The sequence below is a fragment of the Stegostoma tigrinum genome, chromosome 46, assembly GCF_030684315.1.
Source record: "Stegostoma tigrinum isolate sSteTig4 chromosome 46, sSteTig4.hap1, whole genome shotgun sequence".
NCBI classification, from domain to species: domain Eukaryota; kingdom Metazoa; phylum Chordata; class Chondrichthyes; order Orectolobiformes; family Stegostomatidae; genus Stegostoma; species Stegostoma tigrinum.
The window spans coordinates 5,496,254-5,503,122 of NC_081399.1; positions in this window are offsets into that span (position 1 = coordinate 5,496,254).

The following is a 6,869-nucleotide window of genomic DNA, read 5'->3' on the forward strand; positions in this document are numbered from 1 at the left end:
CCTTGTTATCCCTTAGCATGCTGCTGCTGGAGACAATGAAAGCCACCCCCTGCCGAACAGCTCTTTCCTGCCGCTTCCCCTGTCCCATGGCGAGCTTCATCGAGTATCAAACAAAGTTGCTGGAAAAGCCCAGCGGGTCTGGTAGCATCTGTGAGAGAAAAAAACAGAGTTAACGTTAACTGTTTTCTCCTTCACTGATGCTGCCAGATCCGGCGAGCTTTTCCAGCAACTTCTGTCTTTGTTCCTGACTTACGGCATCCACAGTTCTTTTGGAATCGAGCCTGTGTTGCCCTTTTTTGCCAGAGTGCTTCGACTCCCTCTCCCGAGCGCTCTCCATCTGTCAACTCGAGTCCCTCTCCCCTGCTCTTCAAGTGCCTCACTGATCTCTCATCGCTCTTGGGTTGGAGGATAGTAAAAAAGAAACATGGAACTGCAGACGTTGGAGATCTGAAACAGCAGACAGAACTGGTCAGGTAAACTCAGCAGGGACTGCTAGCGTCTGCAGAGAAAGGACCTCAATCATTAAAATCTGCTTTCTCTGCACAGATTGCTGCCAGACCTGCTGAGCTTTTCCAACAATGTCTGTTTCCAATTCTTCGTCTGCCTTGTTAATTCTGAACTTTTACTTCCTTCAACGGAGGGAGGTGATGGCTCCATGGGTTCAAATCCTGCCATAGCAGATGGTGGGAATTTGAATCTGATCAAAATCTGGAATTAAGAGTCTAACGATGACCATTGTTTGGCAGGGGGAGCCCCATCGGGTTCACTAATGCCCTTTAGGGAAGGAAACTGCCATCTTTATCTGGTCTGGCCTACATATGACTCCAGACCCACAGCAATGTGGTTGACTCTTATCTGCCCTCTGGGCAATTAGGGATGGGTAATAAATGCTGCCTGGTCAGCAATGTCCTCATCTAGTGAATAAATACACTAGTTTCAGGCATTCCAGCTCACTCAGAGAATAAAAACAACATGGGCTCTTCCCAACAGTGGGAAAGTGATAACAGGAACTGCCAATGCTGGAGTCTGAGATGACAAGGCGTAGAGCTGGATGAACACCACAGGCTAGAATTCCTCAGATACAGACACAGAAATCATCAGATTTCTGAAGAAGGGTCCAGATCGGAAACATCAGCATCCAGCTCTTCACTTTGTACTGTGCCCTCACAGTAGAAGCATTTTGTTCCCGAGCTATTGATGCCTTCAATGATGTCCCATCATGTTCAGTGATATCAAACCCTACCAAATGTTCTCAGCTTAAAAGGCTAACAGCCCAGCCTCTCTTCCTGTAATGTTTCCCCTCATCTGTGATATGCATATATATTCCAGAAATGAGGGCTTTGCCTTATGAAAAGAGATTGAGTAGTTTAGCCTGACATATCTCGAGTTTAGTAGAGTGAGAGGAGATAAAATTGAATTCCATAAGATACTGAAAAGGGGATTGACAACATAGATGTAGACAGGATGTTTCCTCACACGGAGGCATTCTAGAAAGGGCCTTAGTTTTAGAATTCACGGGGACAGATTCAAAACAGAGATGAGGTGGAATTACGTCTCTCAAAGGATCCTGAATATGGGGAAATCACTCCCCCAGAGTGTGCTGGATGCTGGAACATTGAGTAAATTTAAGGAGGAGATAAGATTTTTAATCAGTAAAAGGTTGGAGTGTTATGGAGAGCGGGCAGGAAAGTGGAGATGCGGCCAAGATGAGATCAGCCACGATTGTATTAAATTGTGGAGCAGATTCAAGAGGTTGACTGGCCTTCTCCAGTTACTAGTTGTTATGTGCTAGATTTTTATTCAAAGCCATTACAATGGGCAATGGGCAGAACTGGAAGAATGTATCACTGGGGCCCACCATTGTATTATCATCCTTCAAGAGAGTACGCTCTGACCAGTACAGAGATTCCATGTGAGTTTCTGTTTCCCACTGGATGACTCCCTGAACATATCCCATGTTCCAGCTCCCCAAACTACAGGAAGGGTGGGATTGCGCAGGAAAGGGGTGCAGAGGGGATTCATCAGGATGGTGCCTGGGATGGAGCATTTCAGCGATGAAGAGAGGCTGGGTATGCTGGGGTTGTTTTCTTCGGAGCTGAGGGGGAGTCTGAAAGAGATGTGTAAGGTTATGAGGGGCATGGACAGGTTCGATAGGAAGCAGCTGTGCCCCTTGGTCGAAGGGTCAAAAATTAGTTTGACAGAATTATGAAGTGAATGTCAGGAGATTTGAGGATTTCTCACCCAGAGGGTACTGGAGTTCTGGAAGGAGAGTTTTTTTCCCGTCCTGCTTTTTTCATTCATGGGATGAGGGTATCACTAGTTAGGCAATATTTATTGCCCAGAGGGCAGTTAAGAATCAACCACACTTCTGTGGGTCTGGAGTCACGTGTAGTCTAGACCAGGTAAGGATGGTAGTTTCCTTCACTAAAGGGCATTAGTGAACCAGATGGGTTTTCCCAACAATTGGCAACTGATTTGTGGCCATTATTAGACTCTTAATTCCCGATATTTATTGAATTCAAATTTCACCATTGGCAGGGTTCGAACCCACGTCCCCAGAATGTTATCTGAATTAACAGCCCAGCCATAATACCGCGAGGCCATCACCTCCACTTTGAGGAATGGCGATGAGAAACCCCATAACATTCACAAAGTACTTGGATGAACACTTGAAATGTCATTGCATTCAAGGCTCTGGGGCCAAGTGCTGGGGATTAGTGTAGATGGGTCAGCACAGGCTCAATGGGCTGTAGGACCTCTTCCACGCTGTATGGCCCCTGAGCTTTCTTCCTCAGTTGGTGCAGCACAGTCGGAAATGTGTTCCAAACATGACTGAAGTCCACCTCCCCTTCTCCTTGCCTTCACTCCCCAGTCCTCCTCCTCCTATCCCTGCCCCCTTCCTGCCATTTGTACCCTCCCACCTCTCAATTACTATCCCATCCCCTCCAGTTCTTAAAATGATAAGTTCAGGCTGAGTTTTCACGTTTCACCATTTCTCCTGTGCACAGCGCAGAATCGTATTAAATGGAGAAAAGCTGTGGAAAGCCGCACGACAGAAGGACTTGACAGACCTCCGTGCAAAAAAGAACACACAAAAAATTAGCATCCAAGTTCCAGGGAAAGGCAAGTGGAATGTTGGCTTTTATTTTGAAGGAAATGGGGTACAAAATTACACAAGGGTCTAGGCAGACCACAGCTGGAATATTACAAACAGCTTTGGTCCCCTTATGTAAGGGATGATAGAGCAGAGCAGGTTTACTCAGCTAAGAGCTGGTGGGAACTGACAAGTTAGGGTGGATTGGCCGTGCTAAATTGTCCTGTAGTGTCCAGCGATTGGCTGTGCTAAATTGTCCTGTCATGTTCAGGGACGTGCAGATTAGGTGAGGAGTTACAGAAATATGGTGGTTCTAGGTGGGATGTTCTTCAGAGGGTCACAGTGGACTCCATCGGCCTAATGGCCTGCTTCCACACTGTCGGGATTCTATAATAGACTGTAATGTGGCAAGGTTTCTGGTGAGAGTAGGAGATTCAGAATTTCGTGCAAAGGGTTGTCAATTCATTCAGCACTCACTTGAATGTCCTCTTTGAGCAAATTCTGCACTTCCGATGTAATGTATGGAAAATATAACGTGAAAAAGTTAATTCACTGAAGGTATGTAGCCAGGAGCAAACCAAACCACTCAAATGGTAACCAAAGCAAGTATGATTGAATGGAAACTATTACTACAATTCAATCCACATCCTTAGTGTGGCGTCGTGGGTTCCTTTATGTACAAAAACCTACATTATGAGGCAAATGTGTGCGTATCATGCCAGAAATGCAGGATGGAAACTCAAGCTAATCTGCACTTTGCCTTCCTAAAGCATGTTTGAGGAGGAAAGTGCAAACAGATATGCTCTGTGTCTAAGCCCATGTTGTGTTTGCCCTGGGAGTGATTGATGGTGACAACACTGAGGAGGCTCAGTTCTGTACCTGACCCTATGCTGTATGTATCCTGAGACAGTGTCAAGGGAAATTTAATTTCAATTTAAGAGCAGAGCAGCTTTACTTACATATTAAAAGCGTGGGCAATGCTTTACCCTGTATTGAACCCTCTGCTGACTCTATTCCACGAGTATTTCATGGAAAAGTGTCAAGGGAGCTTTACTTTCATTTTAAAAGAGTAGAGAAAAGTTTACTCTGTATCATACTCCACCCTAAGCCTGTTTTGGGAACCTTCGATGGTTACAGTGTCGTGGCACTTTACTCTGTATCTAACCCCATGCTGGCCCTGTCCCTGGGACTGTTTACGGGGACCTTGCAGAAGAACCTTTCCTCTGTATCTAACCCTCTGCTGTCCCTGATCTGGCAGTTTTTGTTGGGAATGGTGCTGAGTGAACTTAACTTACAGTTTACTTTTATTTCTAAGAGTGGAGGGAGCTCTGTTCTGTATTTAACCCTGCGCTGAACCTGTCCCAGGATTTTCTGATGGGGTCGGCTTCGAGACAACTTTATTTTCCATTTCTTTTCAGTTTTAAAGGACTGGAGAGGATTTTACTCTATATCTAATCCCATGCTGTCCCGAACCTGGGAGAGTTTGAACAGGACAGCGTTGTCGAGTCATAGAGTGGTATAAAATGGAAACATGCCCTTCGGCCAAGCTGGTCTATGCTGACCATGATGCCCAATCAGCAAGCTCCAATTGCCTGCATTTGGTCCATACCCCTCTAAACACTTCGCATCCACGTACCCATCCAAATGCTTTTTAAATGTTATTGTACCGGCCTCAACCACTTTCTCTGGAAGCCCGTTCCACCAATGCACCACTCTCTCCACAAAAGAAGTTGCCCCTCAGGTCCTTCTTAAATCTTTCCCCTCTCAGCTTAAACCTGTGCCCTCTAGTTTTCAATTCCACATACCTGGGGAAAAAAAAAGATGGTGTGCATTCGCCCTATACATACACCTCATAACTGTATACACCTCAATAAGGTCACCCTCAATCTCCTACACACCAAGGAATATCCTGGCCAACCTCTCCCCATAACGCAGACCTAGTAGTCCTGGCAACATCCTCGTAAATCTTTGCACAATTTCCAGTTTAACTGTGTCTTTCCTGTAACAGGGTGACCAAAACTGTACGTAATATTTCAAGTGCGACCTCACCAACGACTTGTACAACAGTAACATAAGTCCCAACTCCTGTACACAACGTGTCAGCTGATGAAGGCCAGCGTGCTAAATGCCTTCGTCACCGGCCTGTCTCCCTGTGACACCACTGTCAACAATCTACGTACTTGTACTCAGGTCCCTCTGTTCCACAACACTCCTCAGGACCTTACTATTTACTGTATAAGTCCTACTTTGGTTTGACTTTCCAAAGTGCAACACCTCACACTTATCTGTATTGAATTGCATTTGCCAATCCTCAGCCCACTTCCCCATCTGACCCAGGTCCCTGTGTAATTTTTGATAACCTTCCTCACTATCAACGATACCTTCTAATTTTGTATCATCCACAAACTTGCATATCCAGATCATTTACGTAAATAACAAATATAGGATTTGGTCCCGGTCGAAGGCCTTAAGAAAGTACATACAGACAAAATCCACTGCCTTATCCCCATGTATCCTCTTAAGTTATCTCTTCAAAAAACTCTAGATGATTTGTCAGACATGAATTTCCACCCACAAATTTATGCTATCACTAATCAGACTCTGATATCCAAATGTTGGTTGATCTTGTCCCTCAGTATCCTGAGCAATAACTTGCCTGCCACTGATGTCAGGCTCACTGGCCTGTCTTTGCTACCTTTCTTAAACAACGGAACAACATCGACCACCTTCCAGAACTTCACCAGTGTGCAAAGGTGAAGCAAAAGTCTCTGCGCAAGAGACGGAGGGAAAGAACGAGCACGCCCGTGGCAGGGGGGAGGGGGAGGGAGGAGTGGGAGAGCCTGTGTGAGAGAGAGACAGGGAGAGTGAGAGAGACGGTGCACAGGTGGGTGAGGGAGAGCAAGAGAATGTGTGCGCAAGCACTTGAGGGAGTTTGTGTGCATGTGTGCGCACAGTACGGTGGGGTCACCTGTAGTGTGGCACGAACCTAAGATCGTGGTTGAGGTCGTCCTCATGAGGACCGAACTTGGCTACCAGCCTCGCATTGTTGTTTATCCCAAAGTCAGCCATGAAGGACGTTTACCTGAGATCCAAGGCTGACATCCTTGACAGTTGAAGTGCTCCCGCACTGGGAGGGAGCATTCCTGTCTGGTGATTGTTGCATGGTGTCCATTCATCTGTAATCATAGCGTCTGCATGGTTTTGCCAAAAGACCATGCCTCGGGGCACCTTTGCCTGCAGCGTTTGAGACAGACCATGTTGGTCGAGTCACATGAGTATCTGCCATGCACGTGATGGATGGTATTCCCCTACGTGTGATGGTAGTGTGCATGGCGATGATCTGACTTGTCTTGCAGAGGTTACCATTACAGCGTTGTACAGTGTTGTGGTCGATGTTACCTGGAAGGCTGGGCAGCTGGCTGGGCAGCTTGCTGCGATCGATGGTCTGTTTAAGGTTTAGCAGTTACTTGAAGGTGAGAAGTGGAGGTGCGGCGGCGCTCGATAATGTGTTGGAGGCTGTGACGAACTGTGTAGTTTCTCCGCTCCCAGGAAGTGCTAGTCGACAGAGTACCTATCGAACGTATCCCGTATCGGTCTTTTCAGGAGCTCGTTACAGCTTTTCGCTGTGGCACTCTGGGACTGGCGATCAATTTCTGAGAGTATTTAATGGGAGACGGTGAAAAGGCAGCTCTACCCTGCAATTAGTGCTGAGCGTAACTGTAATGAGCAAATCCCACCCCACCCACGTTAAAAAAACAAGTATCTCAAAGCAGCT